Below are 25917 nucleotides of genomic sequence, written 5' to 3' on the forward strand. Positions count from 1 at the left end.
GTTGGCTCCGGATCCATCCTTCAGGCTGTACAGCAGTGCTTCATCTTCGAGAGAATACTAGTAGATCATACCTACCTCGGTGCATGTCTGGTTGGTTAGGAGAGATTTAGTCTGTGATGGTGATGACTCCGAGCTGCAAATTGTGTGAAGTCGGCCAATCAACAAGTGTTAGTACAGCTTTATATGAGCCCTAGTTGCAGATTGTGTGGATTACTCGCCGCTTTCTTCGATTGTTCTGTGCAATTTTACTTGTGGATTCGTGATGTAGCCTCTGCTATGGCTCCTCTTCTTGAAAATCCAGAGACAGAGTTCTTTTCTTTCTCCTAGTTCGTGATAGACAAACATTAATTAGTGTTCACTCCCAAAGGAGAGAAAATTACTATAAGAGGAACAGGCCTGACCGTTTTGTTTCTTATCTGAAGAAAAATGTCAATCATGATATTGGGATTAAATTGTGAAATTGTTTGTTCGTTCGAAGCAACCATATTCACCATAAGCCCCCTGAGATCTTTTACAATGCAAGGTGCTCAGAGAAATAAATTAGGTTTTTCTTAAGCACCGGTGTTTGTCTGTACATGGTAGATGTTTATTTAGGCACCCCTTCTGTAAAGATAAAAAAACTCAATTTATTTTTTACTAAACGTCTTGCATTGTACAAGGTCTAATAATGCTGCCAACAATAACTTCTGGGAATGGTTTTATTGAGATGGACTTGCAACGGTACGAAAGCAAACTTACACACCAGTAACTTCGTTCGATGCATTTTGTTTCATTCTAGTATGAAAACTTAATTTCTCCGGGAACCGTCAATTTTGTTTCATTCTAGTATACAAACTTCTCTTTCGGTCTTACATACATTTTTGGATTCTTGTTGAGTATAAGCATTCTTAAAATTTCTCGCGTTTGGAATTTTAATGTGCATGTCTTGTTCCCGGGTTTGTTCTCAAAAGAAAATACCATCATCTCATCATGTTTTGATAAACGGTCAACTCAGATGTAGATAACAATTGGAAAGTAATGGTCAGTGGAGTCCATGAACAAAAGGCCAAGTGAAATGTATAGAATTACAAAAGGCAAGCACAGGCTGAGCCCCCGCGTCGCTCTGCACGGGCGACACGGGCGGCGAAACTAGCAACCGCCCGCAGCCCCTTCCCTGTCGTCCTCCCCTCGCCGCTGCCGGTCAAAGGCCGTGTGGCAGCGGCGGCGGCGGGGCTTCGTCTTTTTCAGGGCCTGGCCGCACCCGTCGCTGGTTCGTGCGGGAGCCAGCGCGGGGTTCGTCCCGCGAGCGGCGCCGGCGGTCGGGAGGTCCTCTCCTCCGGTAGGGCGGCGGATCCCAGGCCCTCGCGCCCAGATCTGGTGCGGTGGTGGGCGCGCGGTCAGGGAGGCCCCGCGCGGGTGGCTAGTGCGCGGCGGAGGTGCGGATCGGCTCGGGCCATCGCGTGGTGTGCGCGGTGAACGTGCTCGCGATGGATCTGGCGCTCGGTAGGGCGGCTCGGGCGCGCGACTGTGGCGAGGGGCCGGCGCGGCATGGATCTTGGCGGGACCGCTCGTCTCCTCCGGTGGGATGGCAACAGGGGGCAGCGGCGCAGAGGGGCGCAGTTTTGCTATGCTGGGCGCGCGGCTGCTCAAGGGGTCTGGCGTCGTGGTGCTGGCGTCGAGTGCGCGTGAGCTTGGTGGTTGACGGCGGAGGTAGCTTGGCGCAGCGGGAAGGTGGAGCCGGTGGATGTCGACCATGGGAATTGTGTGTTGCGCAGTGCTTCAGATCTGTTCGGATTCAGAGGTGTGGTGGACCTCCGGGCAAAAGTCCAGACCTTAGGTCGGTGCTGGCAATAGCGGCGCCATGGTCATGGTGTCGTTCCCCTTTTTGAAGGTATTGCCGTGGTGCTCCATTGCACGACTCTCCGGGAGAAATCCCTATCTTTGGATGGTCGAAGCGGGCGATGACGGCGGCTACGTTGGTTCCTTCTTTGAGGCATCGCCTTGGAGAGTCAGCATATTGTAGTTTGTGCAGATCTCTTCGCCGTCGAGGACAGTGGACATCGGGGCGGCGGCTCCGGATGGTTTCTGATTGTACGTCGAGATGACGATCTCGGGAACAATGTGAGTGGCAGCTTTATGAGGCGGGGCTCTATCTCGACATTGGTTGGGTGGCATCCTTGTCCCGCTTGGGCGGTAGGGGTGTCGGCTCGGTTGATGCGCCTCGGAGGGGGCGGTCTGACTTTACGTCGGGGCGGCGACCCCGGATGTGGTGCGACGTTCATGGTTTGGGAGCGGTTGCCCTGAGCAGCGTGGGCTGTGGGCGGCTGGGTTGTGCAGTGTTGCTGCTCGAGGGGAGCGGTGGTATGTCGGGGCGGTGGCCCCGGAAGGCGGTGCCGGTTGATTTCGCTGGGCGCGACGGAGCGGTGGATGTCGGGGCGGCGGCCCCGAGAGAATCACTGTGGTGACCAGACTTCTGTGGCAACAATGATGGGAGCGATGCCGGTGACACGTCAATGGTTGCGGTAGTCGGCTCTTCTCCGGCGTGTCCACGGTTTTGCCTCGGTTTGCTTGTTGTTATGGAGTCGAAACTGCAGCGGCGGGGCCTTGTGGTGTACGATGACTGGCTGCAGGTGGCCAGTTCGGCGATCTTTCCTGGCGTCAGCCGTACCTGATTTTATTCTTCTGAGTTCTCCGTCAGAGTCGGAGCCGCGTTGTCTGGCCGAATATCGACTTGTCGTCGATAAGGGTGGGCTTTGCCCTGTGTGTTTCAGTCTATGGGAGTGGGCTTGGCCTTTGTTATTCCGATTTTTGCCCGGTTTTCTATAATTAGTTGAGCAATTCTTTTCTGCTTAATTAATAGATAAGGCAATCTTTACCTCTATTTCAAGAAAAAAATGTATATAATTGATTCTTATTAAAAAAATAATCAACGGAATCGGATGGTTAAGGTTTGTTCCAACATGTTAAAAGTACATCCACCCTACCAATTGCTCTGAGATTTAACATTACAATGTTACAAATGCTAACAAGAACAACTCTAATGCGTTGAAATAGTATCAATCTAAGGATGAGAATGTGTCCTGTTGGTGAAAGTGAGATTGCTCATTCATACTCAACAATCCAAGGCACTAGATGTTTCAAAAACGAGTACTATTTGATTGGGTGAATTAGAGAATAGACAGAGGTCCGTTGGCATTTGAGCCTCTCTTCTTCTTTCAGGGTCTATCGGAAAGAGAATCCAGTACATCTTGGTCCTGAATATCAGAATAGGACGAACAAACCGGCCTCCTGTGGATATCTTTGCTTCGGAACAAAACCTTGTAATAAAATAGATTGTCCCAAAGGCCCTTAGGATTAACTCGGTGTGACATATTAAGTCGAAACAAGTGTGTTTTGTCATATAATGAATTTAGATTGCTTTAGAATTGGTCAGATTCAAAGAGATGCCACTTAATCATTAACAAGTGCCAACATGTTTTTTGTTTGGATATATGCATGTCAAAACTCATATTGGTGTGTTTCCTCGGTTAGGTTATCAGATTCTTTTTTAGTATTGATGCTTTTAACATTTCAGACAACGTGATACGAAATGCTCAGCCTAGAGCTTACTGATTGTTGTGATCCTAGATTATTAATATTGTGCTCTCATTATCTTGATTTTTCTTCTTTGAAAAGGTGGTATCATCAACTGGGGTTTTGCGTCCCATTATTTAGATTAAGGAATATTAGGCGAAGGTGGCATACGACATTATGCAAACACAAACCTGAGAGTACAAATGACAAATCATCCACAAATAGAAAAACTCTAATAGAACTCCTTAAAAGGACTAACGTTTGCCCCGCGAAGAAAAAATAATGTTCGTTTGCTAGAGAATACGAATTGTATATCGCCGTTGGTAAACAGAAGGTCTGTCTCGCCAAGGTGCTAGGCGGGCTTGGAGTCACGGATGGGAGGGCCCTTATAAGCTATAAAAAGGCATCTTCTGGCATGACAACTGGCAAGGTCGGGGTGCTTCCCCACCACTACACTCGACTCTTTGGCATTGCAACCCGAAAATATAGGACAACGCATTGTATAGACTCACTCGGTGACAAGATTATAAACATACCTAAGTAGACTCGGGAGTTCATTGCCTTGGCCACCGTCATCGACTTCGTTGCTCTTAACCCCAGTTGGCGGAACGCCATCACCTGGATTTGGAACTCTAGCGGACAATACTCCTCTTGCTTTGCCTACTTGGCACAATTCATCGGTGTCACCAAAAATTCTCAGCGGAGAAGATTTGGAGAGCCCATGTGGAATGGAAATGTAGACTCTTCTATGGGCTTGTCCTCCATGGTAAGATTCTCACCATGGACCGGTTGGTGCAACGGGGTTGACTACTTGACCCCATCTGCCACCTTTGCCTTAGGGCCGTGAGACTGTGCTCCACCTATGTCAGGATTGCCTCTTCACGATCACCGTCCACCACCAGGTGCTTGCTTGGGTGGATAACGATGTCCCTCCGGAGTCGCCCTTCACCTACCAACAATAGATGCTTGGTGGGATGGCATTTTGCATCATATAGATAGTAACCATAAGCGGAGGCGCATGAGACAGCTTATATACATCATGTGGAATGCCTGGAAAAAGAGGAACCGAAGAATCTTCAACGCCATGAGTTCAATAAATATACGTGCATTGAGGTGGCGCACCTGACTTTTGAGTATAATATCATACTAGCTATGATGGTTCTTATGCTTAAATTGATTCAGTTCTCAGCCTAACGTGGCAAAGCTAACTTTACGTACTATACTAATTTTACCGTCCAAAGTAAAACGGAAGATTAAAATGGTTCTGACAGTAGCGATATAAAAGCAGAGGAATTAATCAAGATGCGACCGTCACTCGCGTGCTGCAATTCTCACGTGAAGACTGCAACACGAACATCCTGATTATCTGGAAAACTTGAGCCATAGTTGCTAAAATCGCAATAGTTGCATTTCAAAAATTAAGGAACACAAGCGTGGTACTCCTGCCAATGCTGGCCACAAGTTAAGGCAGGGGATGTGGTCATCGTTCATGTATGTATCAACGTGCAATATCTGTTTGATTGCACGTTTTGTATTGTATAGGACGTACTCCTACTTCTATAGATTTCCCAAGTCCCAACATATGTATGTAGTGCTTCCTTGGGCCTGGTTTGTTCGTGCAACAGTTTCGAGTCTCGCGTTTAAAGCTCGACTGTCTCAACGTGGTCAAAGCGTTTCTTCTTTCTTTTCATTCCCTCAAGGAAGAGAGGATTTCATTGTTGATTACTCAAGATTTCTAGAACCTCGAGCACTCAAGTGGTCGACATAACATGGAAACAAAATGAGCGCCAAATAACACTACCTAAAAGAACAGATCCGTAGAGAAACAAAAGCTACTACACAGCTCGTACACATTCACGTTTGGAACAGGGGAATCAACCTTAGAGGTTATTGTCATTCGGCAGCTGTAGTTTTCACGTTATGACTTTAGACTGTAACATGAATAGCTCCGTATTTTGAAGGAGTTAACCAGAATTGGTAAAGTTGAAAGCTACTAAGTACATTTTACAAATTACACAAGCTTAAAGTTAGAGCTCACTCCTTCGCCTGCTCTGTTGGTCTCCATGATTCCTTCCCATTGTCGTCACTCCTCTTCTCGCTCTTGTCAACTGCGGGAACCGAGGAGGAGTGCAAGCAGAGAAACAACCTACGGCGTCAAACTCCCACCGGTCATCATATATTACATCCTTGTATGTCAAATTATCGACATGTCTCGAAGATTACATCATATCATCTCACACTGCATACCTTGCAAGTTTAACTAGGCAGGGTCGGATCTGAGAAAACATGGGCCTGGTGCGAAATAAAAAAATAGGCCCTCGATATTGTCATGGGTAGTGTCATTCACATGAACCTCATTAGTACTAGTATTTGTACTTCCATTTTTACAAGAAATATTTGGTTATTTTGCTTAAACTTATGAAGGCGCCTTTTATGAAGAAATATTTGAACCTCATTAGTCCTTGAATCCTTCTTTTTTGTATATTTTTTATATCAGGAGTTCATGACTGTGCTAGAAAAACATTAAAGAAAAAGAACTAAGGAACCAATATAATGCAGTAAAAACATACCATTATGAGCCAATATCATGTAGTAAAATGACTAAGGAACCGAAAACCTACCATTACCAAAGATTTGCATAGTAGCACTACGCTCTGAGCTTCGTGCGTGCAATCTTGCCCTCGTGATGTTGGTCTTCTCGTAAATGAAGTGATGTCATGGTTGTAGACGTACATGACGAGGGCGACATATTTCCCAATTGTTTTTATTTATGAGGTATGTACATATGGACCCCCACGGTTAGACTAGTATTTAATGGCATTAAAGCAAATAAAAATGTGGCATTTAATGTATTTTTGGAGGTAACATGACATTTTCTATAAAAGGTGGGATTTATCGATCACTATACTACCAGTAATTTAAAATTGGGACTATGTTGTTAAAAATATCCAAATTGCATTTTGTATTCAATCTATTAACTTCAAATATGAATATTAAGAAAGTGTACACCATGAATAACCTTTGGTTGTTGTGTATGATTTTTTATTCCAATGTACAATGTATCATTTTTAGAGCATGTGAAATTAGAAACATCTGCTGCATGATTAAATAAATTGATTTTATTTAAAATTCTCTAAAAATATCAGCCGTAATGTCAAATATCCAAATAACAAGAATGTTTTAACTTTTAAAATATATGAAACAATTAATCTATACTTGTGAACATTTTGAAATACTATAACCATTTGATCTTTAACAGGTACTAATTCCTTAATGCACCCTTGCTACCGCACACCAAATCCGCCATCAATTCTTCTCATCCTACTGTATGACCCTTGTATATAAGCATCTGAATATGCAACGTAAGTAATAAAAGTAGCAATAGGAAGACATACTGATCATGATGGAGGAGCTATAACACGATGTTCATATATACTTCTTGTTGAGTCTCTTGAGCTTTCCTTGCCATTTGGTTTAGCTTAGAGAAATGGAAAAAAGGAATTATGAAGAGACCATGCGTCCTATATAAATGTGTGCATATATAAGAAGATGTATGAGGTTGGGAGGCATCTGGAATGGAAAGTAGAAAGAGAAGATGAACTACCATCAAAGTGCACACTAATTAGAAGCAGGAAATTGTTGTTTTGCATGCATCAAGACCCAAAATAGGGCTAGGCGGCGAGAACCGACTTGTTTCGTAAATCACTTCCAAAATAACCACTTTGCAGCCCTTTCCCAACTTCCCGAGATGGATCAGCAAACAACTGGTCGCGATAGAGTGAACTTCTCCACAAATGATTTTTACAATTTTTTCTTCTAGTGCTTGATGTGAGGGTTCACAACTCACAAGATTGCTCCCGATGATGTGTGTGCGCGTGTGTTTCCCCAACGAAGGCCTTGAGTTATTATGCTAACGAGAACTTGCTGCGGCTGCTAATGGGCCTTTCAATATCCAGCGCGACCTCGGCGTGAGGAGGAGGTAAATCTATAGAAAATTATGCATCATTGAGGATGCTCGCAGCAGTTTGGCGGTGGGTAATAGATGTTGGATGGTGGTCTGGATTCAGTAAGCTAGTTGGAGTCCGCGCACATGCACCTACTGGTTCATATAACTTCGGGTTCGAATCATTCAATTAGGGTGTGATGATGGATCAATGTGAAATTGGACTCAATGTGTTGTTGTTATGTATATATGCGCATCTACGAGTGATGGAGTTGGCTGGAAGGATGATACAGATGTTCGTCGTTGAGCCTAAAAGAACAACACTTCTGCTTTGGTACTCAGATAAGTCCATACCTCTTCATAAGAAAGGATTTAGCACAACCGAACTAACTAACTGGGCCACCCAATCTCATGTGCAACATTCGGTTTGTATTCTTAAAATACACACTGGAAAAACGCATTGTTTCCTGTTTAGTATCTTTTTTCTCTTTCTTTTTTCCTTTTCTTTTTTTTATTAAATGTGCGAACTTTCTAAAATTCTTGATTTTTTATTTTTAAAAAGGACAAAAAATTCCAAATTTGTAAAATGTTTCTTCAAAATCAGTGAGTATTTTGCATCGATGATTTTTTTTGGATTCATGAACTATTTCTCAAATCGGCAAACTTTTTTTGAAAATTGATGAACTTTGTTTCAAAATCAATGAACTTTTTCAAATTTGTGACTTTTCTTCACAATTGATGAACAATTTTCCAAATTTTTGATGAAATTTCTTCGAATTTGTGAACTCTTTTTAAACATTGATGGATTTTTTTTTCAAACAATGAACTTTGTTAAAATCCAGTGAACTTTTTGAATTTTTTTGTTAACTTTCTTGAATTCCTTTTTTAAATATATATCTAAAAGTCAACGGCTAACCAGTTAAAAGTCAACTTCTAATTAAACTCTTTCCTCTTTCTAAATGAGTGTTCCTTGAAAGAAAGTGTACAATAGGAAATAGCGAACGAATAAAACAACCGCGTGATCAAGCGAATTTCTTTATGGGCTTGTGAGCAAGCAATTGGGAACGAGTGGGAGAGGTGCCTATTGGTCTGCGGCCTACGCCCAGATCTAGTGAGCGACAGCTACTCCTTTCGGCGGCTGAAGCGTCATACAAATCGGCGCACACCTCCCTTTGTCCTGGTTCTGGCCCATTAATTTGAAATGTTTGTGTTTCAAACAAGTTGATAAATTTTTAAAAAGTACATGGTTTGCAATTTGTGTTCACCATCAATTATTGGGAATTTGTTTTATAAAATTTTCATACATAATTTAAAATTCCAAAAATGTTGACAAATTTCAAAAAATGGTTAGGGTATAAGAATATGTTCGTGTTGATTGATAATGACGGAAATTGCAAATAACCGAAGCATTCAAATTAGGAAAGTTTACAATCTCACGGATTCACCCATCTCGCCTAGTCTAGCACACTCCTCTCAGCTGGTGGTTTTTTGGACTATGGCTGGATAAATGACCCACCTTCTTGCATCAGCTTGGCACGGACATAGGAGGCATCCATGCAAGTTTGAACGACTTCCGACACCATTTTCATGTTTTGACAAGCCCGACCATTTATCGACCATTTTTCACCGAGAAACTTCAGAAAACGCAAAACTTTGGTCATAGAAGCTGTTGGAAAAGTTTTGGGGCCATTTGACGTATGCCGAAAAACAACATGCTTTCAAACTGACCCTTCCCGCCCTACCCGAACACCATTGGATGCACATGCTCTACTTTTGGACATCCTTATAATGACCCCAACTTTTTTAAACATCATGGGTATGCAATGGTAGGCATCCATGCCTGGTTTAAATGACTTTGAACATCATATGCAAGTTGCAACATGTCCGACCATTTATGGGCATTTTTATGGAGAACCCTCCAGAAAATGCAAAACTTGATGAAAACTCAATAAACTTGGCATGGTACCTTGAATTGGTCATACAATGCAATTAAAATAATTGGCGTCATTTAAGGGATGTCGAGAAACGAGGAGCTCCCAAATGAACCCTTCTCGCCTACCTGAACACCATCTGTTGAATACGGTCTAGTTTTGGACATCCTTAAAATCAACCTAACTTTTGCGAGAAGGTGGGCATTGCTGATGGTAGGAATCCATGCCAGTTTCAAACGATTCCCGGCGTCGTATGCAAGTTGCAACACGTCCGACCATTTATCGGTCTTTTTTCACCGAAAAACTATAGAAAATGCAAAAATCGTCGAAACCCAAACAACTTGGCATCGTCTCTTCAATTGGTCACACAAGTCCATGAAAAAAATTTGGAGCCATTTCAAGGATGTCAAGAAACAACGTGCTCTCAGATGGAACCTTCTAGCACCCCAAACATCCTTCATTCAACATGCTATATTTTCTGGGCATCCTTGAAATGACTTCAACTTTTGCAAGCAAGTGAGCATGCCCATTGTAGGCATCCATGTAAGGTTTGAATGATTTTCGACACCGTATGCAAGTTGCGGCAGGTCCGACCATTTATCGGCCTTTATTCACTGGGAAAACTACAGAAAGTACAAAAATTATCAAAAACCCAAACAACTTGCCATGGTGCCTTGAATTGCTCATGCAAGGCCATGAAAAACAATTGGAGCCATTTCAAGGATGTCGAAAAACAACGTGCTCTCACATGTAACCTTCTAGCCTACCCCAACACCCTCCGTTCAACTTGGTTTATTTTTGGTCATATTTGAAATGCCTCCAAGATTTGCAAGCAGGTGGGCATGTCCAGCCATTTTTCGCCGAGAAAAGTCCTGAAAATGCAAGAATTTTCGAAAAATCAAACAACTGGCATGGTGCCTTTAATTAGTCATAGAAGATAGTGGAAATTTTTTTGGGGGCCATTTGAAAATGGCAAGAAAAAATGTCCTCTGAGAGGGAGCCTTTTGGCCAACCTGAATACCCTTCACTGAACATTGTCTATGTTTGGACATCCTTCAAATGAACCCAACTTTTGCAAGCATGTGAGAATTCCCATGGTAGGCATCCATGTCAAGTTTGAACTAATTATGACATTGTATGCAAGTTGTGACATGTCTGGTCATTTATCCGTCTTTTTAACCTGGAAAACTCTAAAAAAAATCAAAATTTGTCAAAAAAAATAACTTTGTATGGTGCCTTTAATTGGTCATATCAGATCATGGAAAAAGTTTGGGGTCATTTGACGGATGACAAAAAAACATGCTCCCAAATGGAGCCTTCAAATGTGGTGGTGATCAGCACAACAACAAGCACAACTGACAACAGATCAAAGAGGCAAGCACCGACATCAAACAAAACAAGCAACCAAATGAGATCAAACAAAGGAAGCAACGAAAATGACATCAAACTACTTAGATTAACAGCAGGGGCATCCTCCTTCCCTACTCCATGCCAAGGTGCTACTCCTGGTCAAAATATTAACAAGTTCACAACACAAGTATCATAAGTTCTAGCCACAGACCATAACAAGTTCAACACTAACACCTAAGTTAACTATATTGCATGCTCAATGTCACCAACGCAGTTGTGCTTGCTGCAACAAAATTTGCACATGATCGAGGAGTCATGGTACCTTCAGGCCGAGTCCTGAGATGCGCACAACGAGGAGGTCGCCGGGGATGATCCGGTGGTGGTGGCAGAAGTAGTTCCAGCCCCGGCCAAGCATCATGTGCCCCTCGAAGTTCTGGACCTGCATCCAGAACTCGCACCACTTGTTCGCCGACAGCCTGTCCACGCGCGGGAGCCGCTTGATGACTAGCCACTCGTTCATCACCTCCACGAACTTGCGAGGGATGGCAAGCATGGCGAGGTCTTCGGCGTCCTTGATCTCCTGGTAGAAGTGCAGCAGCTCCCGGGCCCCCTCCTCGTGGCTGGTCCTCGATGATTGTCCCCTTGAACGAGGCAGGCTCATGAAGGCGACCCTGCCAAGTAGGTCCACCCTCTTGAGCCACCTGTTCGTGGGGATGAGATCATCGGCGCCCTCAGCTCCGGCCACCACCTGAGCTCCTCCACCCGCCACGTCCCAGTCACTCTTCAATATCTTGTCAGGTAAGATGACAAGTATTAGAGATGCTTGCAAAATGAACAACCACTGATCAGCGGCATTAGCTCTTCTGCAAATGCCACTGATCAGTTACACTAGCACTACATCAAATGGCACTGATCAGAGACATTTGCCCAAGAGCAAATGCCACTGATCAGTGCACAAACTCTTTGCCAAATGGCACTTATCAATGTCACTTGCTCTTAGGCAATGCCATTGATCAGTGCCATTTGCTCTTGGGAAAGTGCCATTGATCAGGGGACTTCCCCAAGAGCAAGTGGCACTGATCAGTGGTAGTTGTGTCGGAGTAAGTGACCACGGGTAGCCTAGCCGGCTCCCCCTGGCCTTTCTAAAAAAATTACGAGCCGATCCGGCTCTCAAGAATCCAAGACATGGGGCCGCCTTCCCCTGGCCGGCTGTCTCCCAGGACGGCTATTGGAAGGCGGCCCGACTTCAGCCCTCATGAAGAATGCCGCGGGAGGGCCGGCTCCGAGGAGCCGACTGCGAGAAGGCCGACTCCAAGGAGCCGGCTCCCATAAAGCGGTCAAGACCGTAACCCCGAAGTCTGCATCCACATAACGGCGATGTGACGGGCCGTGGCTACAGTGAAGCCTGCCACCCCCGAATCCCGGAGCGCGCCTGGCACAGTGCGCCGTACGGGTGGCCATGACCCGTCCGGCGCGGCACTGTTGCCACACTGACCCTGATGTCATCCACGACGGGCTACCAGTACGGCCCACGGGCGGTGGGCCCCTTCAGGCAGAGAGACACCTGAAGGCGGCCTGGCCTCCCCCAGTCGGCCCGAGACGGAGCCGGCTCTCTCCAGCCGGCTTGCCACCCCCTCGAAGGAGACGCCCCATTAAGGAGACAAGACGCGGTGAGGCTACAATGGTCGCCCGCCGGACGGCAGCACTGTAGCCATGCTTACCTCGGCGAAGCCCTCGTCACCAAGATTGAGCAACAGTAACCAGCCACCGACAAGGTCCTGGACAGTGGGGCCTGCCTGTCGACCAGGGAGCTGGCAGCCGGCGGGACCCACCAGCCGGCGCAGAAGCCGAAGAGCGAAGACACAGACGGCTGGGGCCCACACCCAGCCGGATTACCATTGTACCCCCGGGGGGGTAGGCCTATATAAACCCCCCGGGACACCCATGCAAAGGGTTGATCCCTGCTAGTTTTAGACACCACGTAGGAAGGAGAAGAGAGCAAGCAGAGCCCTTCTTCCTCCTCTCGCCAAACAGCTCAAGGAGCATCGTGTAGCTACTTGTTCATCTAGTGATCATGCGGAGACCCCGCAGAGCAGCAGTAGGGGTGTTATCTCCACGGAGAGCCCCGAAGCTGGGTAAGATTCGCCGGCGTGCATGTCTTTGCCTCATCCCGTTTCCAGGCACCGGCGATGTTTTACTGGCTCCCACAATGATAAGCCACCCGCTGGCATATGTCGCACCTACCACCCGACATTTGGCGCCCACCGTGGGGCCAGGTGCACCGTCGTCCGGAAACCTGTTCTGGACGGGAACCCTCTTCCTCCCCCGCGAGCGTAGCCAGCCCGGCACGCCCGATGGCGCTTGCCACGACGCGCTGCAAGGCGTCACCAACGCCTGCGCAGCGAGCAGCCTCGCTGATCTCCTCGACAAGACCCTCATCTCCGACGAGCTCACCTCCGACGCGGGCACCGACCACCTCGTCAACCTCCTCGGCCGGCTCCATGTCTCCGGCGAGCCTGCTGTGGACTTGGAGTCGGTTGGCTCCACCGATCCGATGCCTGTCGACTCCGACACGGCCTCGTTCGACACCTTCCCCACCAACGTCACGATCTACAACGACCCGCTTCCCCGAGCCGATGGCTGCGACGCTGTCACCACCGAGGTGATGGTCATCGGCCACGACGGCGCTGCTGACGAGAGCGCCCATGACGCCCTACACGCGGCGGTCCACGACTTGTCCATCCCCCTCCCGGCCAACGCCGACGCTGAAGCACTGGAGGCTCGCCACCTTGCCCTCCTCGCGGAAGGCCGGAAATTGGTTTCCATGAGACGCCTTGCTGAGGCCCACCGATGCGAGGCCGACCGCGCCGCCTTTGGCACGCCGCCCCCAGGCGGGCCCAGCCGGGTCGGCGCTGTCAGACAGCGCGGCGCTGTCATTGCCGACACGTTAGGAGTCGACCGCCCAGTCTACGCCATTCCACTCGAGAACCCGCGCGCCGCCCAGGCGGCCGTAGACGAGCTAGACGGACTGGGGGGCGAAGAACTCCCCCACATGACCCGACACATCCAGCAGCTGATCGATGCAGCTGCGCAGCGGCACGAAGCCGACGCCCGCGCGGAAAGCCCTCCCCCGCGCCGAGATCATGGCGCGATGTCCCGGACGCCGACTGCGGGTAGAGACCGCGCGCGGCGCGAGAAAGAGCCGGCTGCCAGCCGAAGCCAAACCCGGATCTCCATCGAGCGAGACGCAGAAGGCCACCCTCGGGCCGTGGAGTGGCAGGGCAACCCGCCTCCGCCTCGGCCCCGTGGAGAGAGATATCCCACCCCTCCGCCGGTGGCGCATCCGACTCTCAGCGGCCGACTAGGTCACCGCGAAGGAGTCAGCGAAAATGACGCCCGCCATTGGATCGACCGCCTGGCGCGATCCCTGGCGCTGGAAGAAGAAGACGATGTCTGTCCACCTTGCTTCGGCCCCCGCATCCGCGATGAGCCCTTCCCCAAAGGGTTCTCGCTCCCAAGAGACACGCCCAAGTACAACGGCTCCGTGAAGCCGGAAGATTGGCTGATCGACTACTCCACAGTGGTTAGCATAGCCAACGGCAACCGGCGCGTTGCCGTGAAGTACGTGCCCCTCATGCTGCAAGGCACGGTGCGGATCTGGCTCAACAGCCTCAAACCACGCAGCATCAACAGCTGGCTAGACTTCACAGAAGCCTTCGTCCGCAACTTCACCAACACCTACAAGCGGGCTCCCAAGCCCAGACAGCTCTCCTTGTGCGTACAAGGCCCCGCTGAGTCAACTCGCGACTACCTCACTCGTTGGGCCGAGCTCCGCAACTGTTGCGAAGGGGTGCATGAGGTGCAAGCCATAGAATACACAGCCGGGTGCCGAGAAGGCACCCTCCTCAAGCACAAGCTTCTCTGCGACGAGCCGACTACCCTCGACGAGCTTCTGGACATAGCGGACAAGTACGCCACCGCCGACTCCTCAATGAAGACCGAGCTCCAGGTAGACGCGTCCGGAAAAGTACTCAACCCGGCGCCCGAGACGCCTGCTGGGGATTCTGGCCGACGCCCACACCCGAACGACCACAAGCGCAAGGGCCCCGCGCCGCCTCCCGCCAGTCGGCAGGTGGCCACAGTTGAAGACGAGCCGCCCGAAGGGCGGCCCGCGCCCAAGAAACCCAAGGGCGGCAGGCCGGCTTGGCAGCCGGCCTTCTCCTACGAGCAAACTCTCGACGCGCCGTGCAAGTTCCACAGTGGCGCGAAGCCGTCCAACCACACAACCCGGAAGTGCCATTGGCTCACCCGAATCTCCAAAGGCGAAGAGCTCGCGCCGCCTCCGCCTGCCGGCCCGCCGCCTCCGGTTCCGCCGGCGCCGGCCGCTCGGCCCGCAGTCGGAGCCATGCATGATGAGTTCCCCGACGAGCATGCCGCCTATATCATCTTTACAAGCCAGCCCGAAGACCGGCGCAGCAAACGCCGAGAGAACCAGGAAGTCAGCATGGTTGCTGCCAACCCCGCCGAGCACATGCACTGGCCAGAAAAACCTATCAGCTGGAGCCGGGCCGATCACCCAGAGGTGATGCCATCTCCCGGCTCTTATGCGTTGGTTCTGGATGCCACCCTTGCAACGGACAGACGCGTCGCCCGCTTCTCCCGTGTGTTGATAGACGGCGGGAGCAGCATCAACATCTTGTACCGCGACACCCTGGAGAAGCTGAACGTCAAGACAAAGCAACTCATGCCTACTCGAACAGTGTTCCATGGCATCGTACCCGGCCTGTCCTGCGCCCCCATTGGCAAGATCAAGATTGATGTACTTTTTGGGGACAAGGAGCATTTCCGCCGGGAAGCGATCTGGTTTGAAGTGGTGGACCTGGAGAGCCCTTACCATGCATTGCTTGGCCGACCTGCCTTAGCCAAATTCATGGCAGTTCCCCACTATGCATACCTCAAGATGAAGATACCAAGCACCAAAGGCGTCATCACCGTAGCTGGCGATTACAAGAAGTCCTCTGAGTGCGCAGCAGCCAGCAGACGGCTGGCCGAGTCCCTTGTGATTGCCGAAGAAAAGAAGATGTTGGAACGAGTCGTGGCCATAGCCGGCAAGCAGTCGGCCTTGTCCCCCGATCCCAAGGAGCATGATGCTCAAGGATCTTTCCAGCCGGCCAAGGAGACGAAGAAGATACCTCTTGACCCCGAGCACCCAGAGAGGTTTGCCGTCATCGGGGCAAACCTAAACAGCAAATAGGAAGGCGAGCTCGCCGATTTCCTCCGTGAGAATCGGGACATCTTTGCATGGTCCCCCAAGGACATGCCGGGCGTCCCGAAGGAATTCGCCGAGCACAAACTACACGTCCGAGAAGACGCAAAGCCAGTCAAACAACCCCTTCGCCGACTGTCGGAGGAGAAACACAGGATTGTGGGAGAGGAGATAGCCCGGCTTCTGGCAGCCGGCTTCATTATGGAAGTTTTCTTTCCAGAGTGGCTCGCCAACCCGGTCCTCGTGCTAAAGAAGAACAACAAAGTGGCGCATGTGTATAGACTACATGAGCCTCAACAAGGCCTGCCCCAAAGATCCCTTTGCCCTGCCGAGGATTGACCAAGTGATAGACTCCACGGCCGGATGCGAGCTATTGAGTTTCTTGGATGCTTACTCAGGGTATCACCAGATAAAGTTGGACCCGGCAGACCGCCTGAAGACCGCCTTCATCACGCCATTCGGAGCCTTCTGCTACCTGACTATGACATTCGGCTTGAGAAATGCCGGTGCCACTTTTCAGAGTTGCATGCAGAAGTGCCTCCTCAAGCAACTCGGCAGAAATGCCCACGTCTACGTAGAAGACATTGTGGTGAAGACGGAGAAGCGCGGCACCTTGCTGGAAGACCTCAAGGAAACATTTGAGAACCTACACCGGCTCCAAATCAAGCTTAACCCCGAGAAATGCGTGTTCGGAGTGCCAGCCGGCCAGCTCCTAGGCTTCCTGGTCTCCGAACGCGGCATCGAATGCAACCCAGTAAAGATCAAGGCCATTGAGAGAATGGCGATTCCCACCAAACTTCGAGACGTCTAGAAGTTTACCGGATGCTTGGCCTCCCTAAACCGCTTCATCAGCCGGCTCGGAGAGAAAGCTCTCCGCCTCTACCGCCTCATGAAGAAGACCACTCACTTCGAGTGGAATGACCAAGCTGACCAAGCTTTCCACGAGCTGAAGAAGATGCTGGCCACACCGCCAGTCCTAGTGGCGCCGACTGAGAAAGAGCCCATGCTCCTCTACATTGCCGCAACCAGCCGGGTGGTCAGCACCGTCATCGTGGTCCAACGCCCAGAAGAAGGCCGAGCCCAGCCGGTCCAGAGGCCGGTGTATTATTTGAGCGAGGTGCTGTCTACCTCGAAGCAGAACTACCCGCACTACCAGAAGATGTGCTATGGCGTGTACTTCGCCGCCAAGAAGCTGAAGCCCTACTTCCAAGAGCATCCCATCACGGTCGTATGCACCGCCCCGCTGGCTGAGATCATAGGCAGCCGGGATGCATCCGGCCGGGTGGCGAAATGGGCCATCGAGCTGGCCCCTTACACGATCTTCTACCAGCCTCGCACCGCCATCAAGTCCCAAGCATTGGCCGACTTCCTCGTCGACTGGGCCGAGACCCAGTACCTACCGCCGGCTCCCGACTCCACTCATTGGCGCATGCACTTCGATGGGTCCAAGATGCGCACCGGCTTGGGAGCCAGCATCATCCTCACTTCTCCCAAAGGCGACAAGCTCAAATACACGCTGCAAATTCACTTTGCCGCCTCCAACAACGTGGCCGAGTACGAGGCGCTCATACACGGGCTCCGGCTTGCCAAAGAACTCGGCATTCCCCGGATCCTATGTTATGGCGACTCAGACTTGGTGGTCCAGCAATCATCCGGCGACTGGGATGCCAAGGACGCAAATATGGCAAGCTACCGCTTCCTCGTTCAGCAGATCAGCGGGTATTTTGAAGGATGCGAATTCCTCCACGTACCGCGAGCCGACAACGAGCCAGCTGATGCCCTGGCTCGAATAGGCTCCACCCGGCAAGCAATACCAACCGGCGTCTCTCTACAACGCCTCCTCAAGCCGTCTATCAAGCCGTCTCCAGAGTCCGATTCCATCTTCGTGCCGCCTGACCCCGACGCGGCCGGGTCTGGCTCGAAGAACCAACCAGGTGGCCCGGGGACTTCGATAGTCGGCCAGGGGGTATCAGCAGGCGGCTCGGGGACTTCCGCAGTTACGCCTGACCTAGGGACTGCCTCACCCGGCTCGGGGACTGCGGTAGTCGGCCCGGAGACTACACCAACACAACAGGCGGCGGCCGACTCCAGCATTTCACCGCCCAGCCCGCCCGCCCTGGTCACAATAGCCGTTTTGGCAATAGAAGAAGTCGCAGCTCCGTCATGGGCTCAATCCATCCTCAACTTCCTAATAAACCAAGATCTGTCGGTTGACGAAGTAGAGGCAAGACAAGTCCAACGCCGAGCCGGGGCATACACAATCGTCAACAGAGAGCTCGTCAAGCGCAGTGTCACTGGAGTCCTCCAGCGATGCGTCGAGCAAGAGAAGGGCATTGCAATCCTCAGAGACATCCACCAAGGAGAATCCGGCCACCATGCGGCCTCAAGATCACTCATCGCCAAAGCCTTCCGCCATGGTTTCTTTTGGCCGACTGCTTTGGATGACGCCAAGGAGTTAGTTAAACATTGCAAAGGGTGCCAACTCTTCAGCTCCAAGCAACACATGCCGGCTTTAGCACTCAAGACCATTCCCCTCACCTGGCCCTTCGCCGTTTGGGGACTGGACATGGTGGGCCCATTCAAGACGGCGCGCGGCGGCATGACACATCTGCTTGTCGCCGTGGACAAATTCACCAAATGGATTGAAGCAAAGCCGATCAAGAAGCTGAATGGGCCGACTACCGTCACATTTATCGCAGATATAACAACTCGGTACGGCGTGCCACACAGCATCATCATCGACAATGGCACAAATTTCGCCAAGGGAGCCTTGGCACGTTTCTGCGCGACGCAAGGCATCCGGTTGGATCTAGCATCCGTCGCCCACCCGCAGTCAAACGGCCAGGTCGAGCGAGCCAACGGCCTCATCCTTTCCGGCATCAAGCCCCGACTGATCGTACCACTGGAGCACTCAGCCGGCTGTTGGCTCGATGAGCTGCCGACTATCCTCTGGAGTCTGCGCACTACACCAAACAAGTCAACCGGCTTCACCCCTTTCTTCCTCGTGTATGGTGCCGAGGCGGTCATCCCAACTGACATCGAGTTCGACTCGCCTCGAGTAACCATGTACACGGAAGCGGAGGCCAAGGAAGCACGAGAAGATGGCGTCGACCTGCTGGAAGAAAGCCGGCTGTTAGCCCTCAGCCGGTCCGCCATCTATCAGCAGGGCCTGCGCCGCTACCATAGCCGGAAGATCAAGCCAAGATCCTTTCAAGAGGGCGATCTTGTGCTCCGGCTGATCCGGCGAACAGCCGGCCATCACAAGCTCTCGGCCCCTTGGGAGGCCCCCTTCGTCATCAGCAGAGCCTTAGGCAATGACTCCTACTACCTGATCGACACGCAGAAGCCGAAGGCACGAAAGAGAGACGACTTCGGCAAGGAGTCGGAACGACCATGGAACGCCAACCTCCTCCGAAGGTTTTACAGCTGAAATGCAGTATGTATCACGCTAACTTTTCTACTAAGTACGAGACAATAGGGCCCCCGAGGAGAGCTCGGGGACTGCCATCTTTTGTCTATAAATGAAAAGTATCATGCTTATGGCCTTGTCATTGCATTCACTTTTTTCCGTCCGGCACCGGGTTCGACTAGTCGGCCCGGGGACTGGCCGCCTGGAGTTATATTAGAAGTCCTACCCGCAGTCAGACAAGTACTGTGCCGGCTCCCAAGCCTTCTCTTGCCAAAAGTCGCAGTTCGAAGAACCGGCTGTCCGGCTGGCAAGAGTTAAGGGCAGGAACGGGTGCCGACACGAAAAACGGCTAGGGACTAACAGACTAATATAACAAAAGCCGTTTTTTCTCCCACCGCCGACCGGCTACCAAAGTAGCCGGCCGGCCGACTTCCATTCACCTCGCTCCAATCTAAGAAAGCTCGAGTACTTGCCTTCCCAGAAGGGGAAGACGGCAAAGGAAACAGCCTAAGGATAAAAAGCATACGTGAATTGAAACCAAACATGCACACGATAATATTTACATAAAAGACCTTCAAAAGGCCAGCATTCAACATAGTTTGGATACACCCCCAGTGGGTGGAACTGCGGAAGCTTAATAAAATTGTTCAGAAGGCAACAAGCAGGAAAAAACAAGGACGGCGGATTAAGCCGGCGGAGCGACCGAAGAGCCGGGCAGGTCGGTGGAGACGGCAGTGCCGGCTGGAGGAGCGGCTGGCTGGTGAACCTCGGCATGATCACCGCCTCCCGCAGAGGGCGCGCTTGCGCGCGCCTCGTTGCTGGAGGCACGGTCAGGCTGAGGCTGGCTGGCTGTTCCACCGGCCGGCTCAATGTCTTCGTCTTCCTCTACTTCGTCATCTTCGCCTTCGTCGCTGGAGGCGATTTCTTCTGCCGAGTCTTCACCCGCCGCTGGATCCAGCCCGAACCACTCCTCCGGCTGGGCAACGCCGTCATCATTAATCTCGGGAGCGAAGACGCTGATGTCAGTACACTCGGCGATTGTCGATGCGCGCTGAGTGATAGCCGGCCGCACCTCCGCTAGCTCCTCGTCGGCCTCCAGCCGCCAAGTGCGCAGCTGGTCCAGGTTCAGCCCCGGATACCAAGCTCGGACGAACTCCAGCGCCCGCCCAGCTCCAAGCCGGGCCGCCGACGCCTTCCAGGCCTCGAAGCGGCCAACCGCAACCTCCAGCCAGTCGGCAGTCCGACTCGGGGTGCGGGGAATCGCCTCGCTTGGCCAGAGGGCGGCCAACACCTGCGCTCCGGCGCGCTGGAGGCGGCGGAGCATACGATGAGTCGGCTGCAGCCGCGCTTGGACCGCCAAGAGTTGCTCTTCGAGCGACCGACTCGCGTCCGGCGCGACTTCAGCCCCCGCCTGCCGGCGCGCTTCGCGATGGGCCTCGATGGTTTGGGCGGCAAGGACGGAGTAGCCAGGAAAGTAGTCTGCACAGAGAATAAAAAGCAGCTCAAGTCAGAACACAAGTCAGGCGGCAAGGGGCAGGCAAGGAGCGAGGAAGGCGGCTTACCGTCGATCAAATCCTCAATACGGCCGAAGCCTTCATTCAGCGCTTGCCTAGTCTCAGCCCAGCCCGCCGCTTCAGTCTCGAACTCGGCCTTCAGGGCGACTTCGTTATCCCGCGCCTTCTTCAGAGCCGCCTTGTGGCTCTCGTCCTGGTCAGCCAGCTTCTTGGCCAGGCGGTCACGCTCCAGGACCAAGGCGTCGTACTCGGTTTCCTTGGCACGAAGGGCGGCCTGCGCCTCGCTGAGCTGCCCCCTTAAGTCGGCGTTGGCTTCTGCGAGCACGAAAGACAAAAGAAAAACCAGTAAGGTGAAGTCGTCAGGAAAGATCCGACCCGACTGCACAACAGTCGCCCCGAATCTCGGGGACTACAACCAGTGGGTGCGCTGACGCGCCCCCACAGGAGATGAACGAAACCAAGTACGTACTCCGGCTGCTGATCAGGTCTTCGGTTCTCCGACCCAGCTCCTGGGCCTGGGAGTTGAAGGCGGCAGCGCGGAGGTTATGATACTCCTGGAAGATTAGACAGTAGGCGAGAATAAAGTAGTCGTCAAGGAAGATCCGACCCGACTGCTCAGCAGTCGGCCCGAATCTCGGGGACTACACCCAGAGGGTGCGCTGACGCGCCCCCACGGAAGAAATCAAGAGAACAAAGCAACCGAAGATAGAAGACTCACCCGGATGACGGCCCGCGTCGCAAGGAACTCCTGGGTGTATTGCTGCAGCGAGGCAGCTTGGGCCTGAAGCCGGTTTCGAACCTCTTGGGCCGCCACATTCAGCTCGCCCGTCCCGCCGCTGGGAGTCCACTCGGACGTGCCGGTGCTGGCCGCCTCCAAGGCCTCTGCCGTCCGGCGGGCACCCGAAGCTCGGTGCGGCTCCGGCGCAGCGGTGCCTCCCCCTGCGTGCTGGCGCACTGCCGACTGCACCTCGAGGCCGGCTCCCGCTTCTGGCTCACCCCCAGCCGGCTGCTCTGGCGCCGCAGCCGACTGGCCACCTTGGCCCGCTTCGGTTGGCGCTGCCGGCGGCGCCCTCTCCACGAAGATCACGGAGTCCTCCCTCCGCTCCATCACCGACGGTTCTTGGTCGACCTCCTCCAGCGGAGGCACAGGAATGTTGGGGGCCACGGCGCGGAGGGGAATGGCTAGCAGCGGAGGCTGGTTGTGCGAAGTCTCCGCCTCCGTCTTCGCAGCTGCCGCCTCCGTCCGAGCGTTGGCTGCTGCGTCGGCCTGCTCCTTCATCGCCTGGGCGGCCCTTCGCTCCGCCGCCTCCCGCTCCTCCCGCGCCTCTCGTGCGTTCCGCTCCGTGGCCTCCCTGAGGTCGGCGCGGGGATCCACGCGGCGGGAGCCTGAAGACCCTCCAGTCGGCCCGACTATGGAGCCGCCCGGACCCCGCTCAAGGGAAAGCGGCACCCTGTCCGGCGAGCAAAGAAAGGTTTAGAAGAGTTTTCAATCGAAAAGAAGAACAACAAAAAATATATCCAAGCATTCGACGACTTACGCTGAGATCGCCTGTGGCTGCTTCACCGCCTTGCGGAAGCGGGCCGCCTTCGCGGCCGCCTCATCTCGCTTGGTCGCCGCTGTGGAAGCCTTGGACTTCTTCGGACGGCTGCCGAAGAGGATCGACATGGCCCGGCGCTTCTGGGCGCCACCGCCAGCAGCCGGCGCGGCGGACGAGCTCGCGCTTTGATGATCAGGCGCCGGCTGGCGGCGCGGGGCGACTTCAACCTCGGCATCATCCGGCCAGTCCTCGAAGCCGGCCGTGAGCCCCGCGCCTCCAGCCCCGTCGCTTTCCCCCACGATGGCGTCTTCCATGGCGGCCGCTCCCAAGTCCGTGTCGTCGGCGTCGTCCACCGTGCGGTCGGGGAGGAGCTGGCGCTCTACCCCCGCGGCCCCGGCTGTCGGCGAGAGAAGAGGGTTCTGCAAAAGGCAAACGAACTGATCAAGAGTCGGCTATCATGAGGCCGGCTACAAAAGGAAGAAGAGAAGAAAAAACTTACGACGGGCGGAGGGTTGGCGCGAGAGTACGGCCCCTTGCCGTACCGCCAATCCTCGGCGAGCTTGCAGTTGGAGATATAGTTCACCATGTAGAAGACCTCCGCATGAGGCATCTCCCTGGTGCTCAGCCGGCATGGGTCGAAGCGGCCGCTCATCTGACAAACCATGTGAGGCCGGCTTTGGAGGGGAAGAACCCGGCGCTCCACGAAGGCGGCCACCAAGTCGGCTCCGGTCAGGCCCTCCGACTGGATCATCACCCGAAGCCGGGAGACGGCTGCGTTCCCGGCTTGAGACAGCGACCTGGCCCGGTAGCTCCACGAAGGCTGCCTCCCAGCCGGCGGGCCGGCTACGTAATCCGGCAGGTTGACGTAGTCGCCTTGCTGGGCGACGTTCCTCACGTAGAAATAAGACATCTGCCAAAGCTTCACCGACTGGATCAGCGGAATGGACGGGAACGGATTGTTCTCGCTCGCCCGCCTCATGGCGATGAAGGCTCCGCAGGGGGCGGGCACGCCCGTGACGACGGTGCCGAGTTTGCTCTGGAAGAATTCCGCCCAGAGCTCGAGCGTGGGGAGGACCCCAAGGAAGCCCTCGCACAGCGTGACGAAGGCCGATAGCAGCATCACCGCGTTGGGCGTGAGGTGATGCGGCTGGAGGTTGTAGAATTCGAGGAAGGCCCGGAGGAACCCGCTCGCTGGAAGGCCGAAGCCGCGCAGGCAGTGCCAGCGGAAGATCACCCGCTCGCCTTCCTCCGGTGCCGGCGAAATCTCCTTCTCCGGCGCTAGACGAACCCAAACGAAGTTCTCGCCGGGCAGGCGTCGCGTCTGGCGGAGGAACGCGACGTGGTCCTCATGGACGTTGGAGCCATCCCACGAGCTTGACAGCGCCATGGGGCAGCGTGGCGAGAAGCAAGATGATGCGGCGGCGGAACGGCGCGGCAAAGAGCTGCTGCGGGGAAGAGAAGAAGAAGGAGGGCGACAAGGGGGCGGAGTGAGGGAGAGCGCGCGAGCCTCTGCCGCTCCCCCTCCTCCTCCTACTTATAGACCGCGCGGCGGAGCCGAGGAGGCGCGGCGCGGGGGAACGTGGGGATCAACTGCGCCCACTCCCCCACGTCCCGCGATTACTGTGCCTTGATGGCAGAATAAAACCGCCGCGGGAAGGCGAGCGGTCCATGTGGGCCGCGGAAGATCCGCGCTCGGACCGAGGCCTGCGAGTGGCGGGCCTGGGCCTGCAGCGGCGTCCCGTCACGCGCGTGCGTTGGCAGGATTTCCTCGCCACGTAGCCCGCGTTCCCGCCTACGAGAAACGGAGCTCTCCGAAGTCGGCGCGCACAAGCAAAGCCGGCCCCTCAGGATAGGAAGCTGACCAAGCTTCTCGTCCCTTTATCAGCCTCGAAGCTCGCTCAGCTTCGGGGACTACTGTCGGAGTAAGTGACCACGGGTAGCCTAGCCGGCTCCCCCTGGCCTTTCTGAAAAAATTACGAGCCGATCCGGCTCTCAAGAATCCAAGACATGGGGCCGCCTTCCCCTGGCCGGCTGTCTCCCAGGCCGGCTATTGGAAGGCGGCCCGACTTCAGCCCTCATGAAGAAAGCCGCGGGAGGGCCGGCTCCTCGGAGCCGGCTGCGAGAAGGCCGACTCCAAGGAGCCGGCTCCCATAAAGCGGTCAAGACCGTACCCCCGAAGTCTGCATCCACATAACGGTGATGTGACGGGGCGTGGCTACAGTGAAGCCTGCCACCCCCGAATCCCGGAGCGCGCCTGCCACAGTGCGCCGTACGGGTGGCCATGACCCGTCCGGCGTGGCACTGTTTCCACACTGACCCTGATGTCATCCACAACGGGCTACCAGTACGGCCCATGGGCGGTGGGCCCCTTCAGGCAGAGAGACACCTGAAGGCGGCCTGGCCTCCCCCAGTCGGCCCGAGACGGAGCCGGCTCTTTCCAGCCGGCTTGCCACCCCCTCGAAGGAGACGCCCCATTAAGGAGACAAGACGCGGTGAGGCTACAGTGGTCGCCCGCCGGACGGCAGCACTGTAGCCATGCTTACCTCGGCGAAGCCCTCGTCACCAAGATTGAGCAACAGTAACCAGCCACCGACAAGGCCCTGGACAGTGGGGCCTGCCTGTCGACCAGGGAGCCGGCAGCCGGCGGGACCCACCAGCCGGCGGGCCCCAGCAGCCGGCGCAGAAGCCAGAGAGCGAAGACACAGATGGCTGGGCCCCATGCCCAGCCAGATTACCATTGTACCCCCGGGGGGTAGGCCTATATAAACCCCCCCGGGACACCCATGCAAAGGGTTGATCCCTGCTAGTTTTAGACACCACGTAGGGAGGAGAAGAGAGCAAGCGGAGCCATTCTTCCTCCTCTCGCCAAACAGCTCAAGGAGCATCGTGTAGCTACTTGTTCATCTAGTGATCATGCGGAGACCCCGCAGAGCAGCAGTAGGGGTGTTATCTCCACGGAGAGCCCCGAAGCTGGGTAAGATTCGCCGGCGTGCATGTCTCCGCCTCATCCCGTTTCCAGGCACCGGCGATGTTTTACTGGCTCCCACAATGATAAGCCACCCGCTGGCATATGTCGCACCTACCACCCGACAAGTTGCCCATGAGCAAATGCCACTGATCAGTGGCATCTGGTCTTCTGCAACTGCCACTCATCAGTGCACTATTCTAAGCATGAAAACATCTAAAAATAGCACCCATGTGCACCCATGCACATTTGGCGGCATCCTAAAATGGTCCTACTACATGCACGTATAACAATTTAGAGCATGCAACACAAACCCTAGCTTGAACATGTATGTAGCAACATGAACAACAACATGAACATGATCCTAGCTTTAACATGAGCATGTTATTTGCATGAACACAGATCCTAGCAAGAGCTTAGCATGAACAAAGATCCTAGCAAAGCACACT

At 53.3% G+C, this 25917-nt stretch overlaps 1 long non-coding RNA gene across 1 annotated transcript; it reads left to right on the top strand.

Moving 5' to 3' along the window:
- The first annotated feature begins 654 nt into the window (after positions 1-654).
- On the top strand, positions 655-4693 carry LOC125550335 (uncharacterized). The gene is made up of 2 exons (XR_015600161.1): positions 655-720; positions 3199-4693. It is a non-coding gene; the product is annotated as an uncharacterized LOC125550335 (long non-coding RNA).
- The last annotated feature ends 21224 nt before the right edge of the window (positions 4694-25917 follow it).

The sequence above is a fragment of the Triticum urartu genome, chromosome 4A, assembly GCF_056163025.1.
Source record: "Triticum urartu cultivar PI428250 chromosome 4A, HENAU_Tu73, whole genome shotgun sequence".
Taxonomy (NCBI): domain Eukaryota; kingdom Viridiplantae; phylum Streptophyta; class Magnoliopsida; order Poales; family Poaceae; genus Triticum; species Triticum urartu.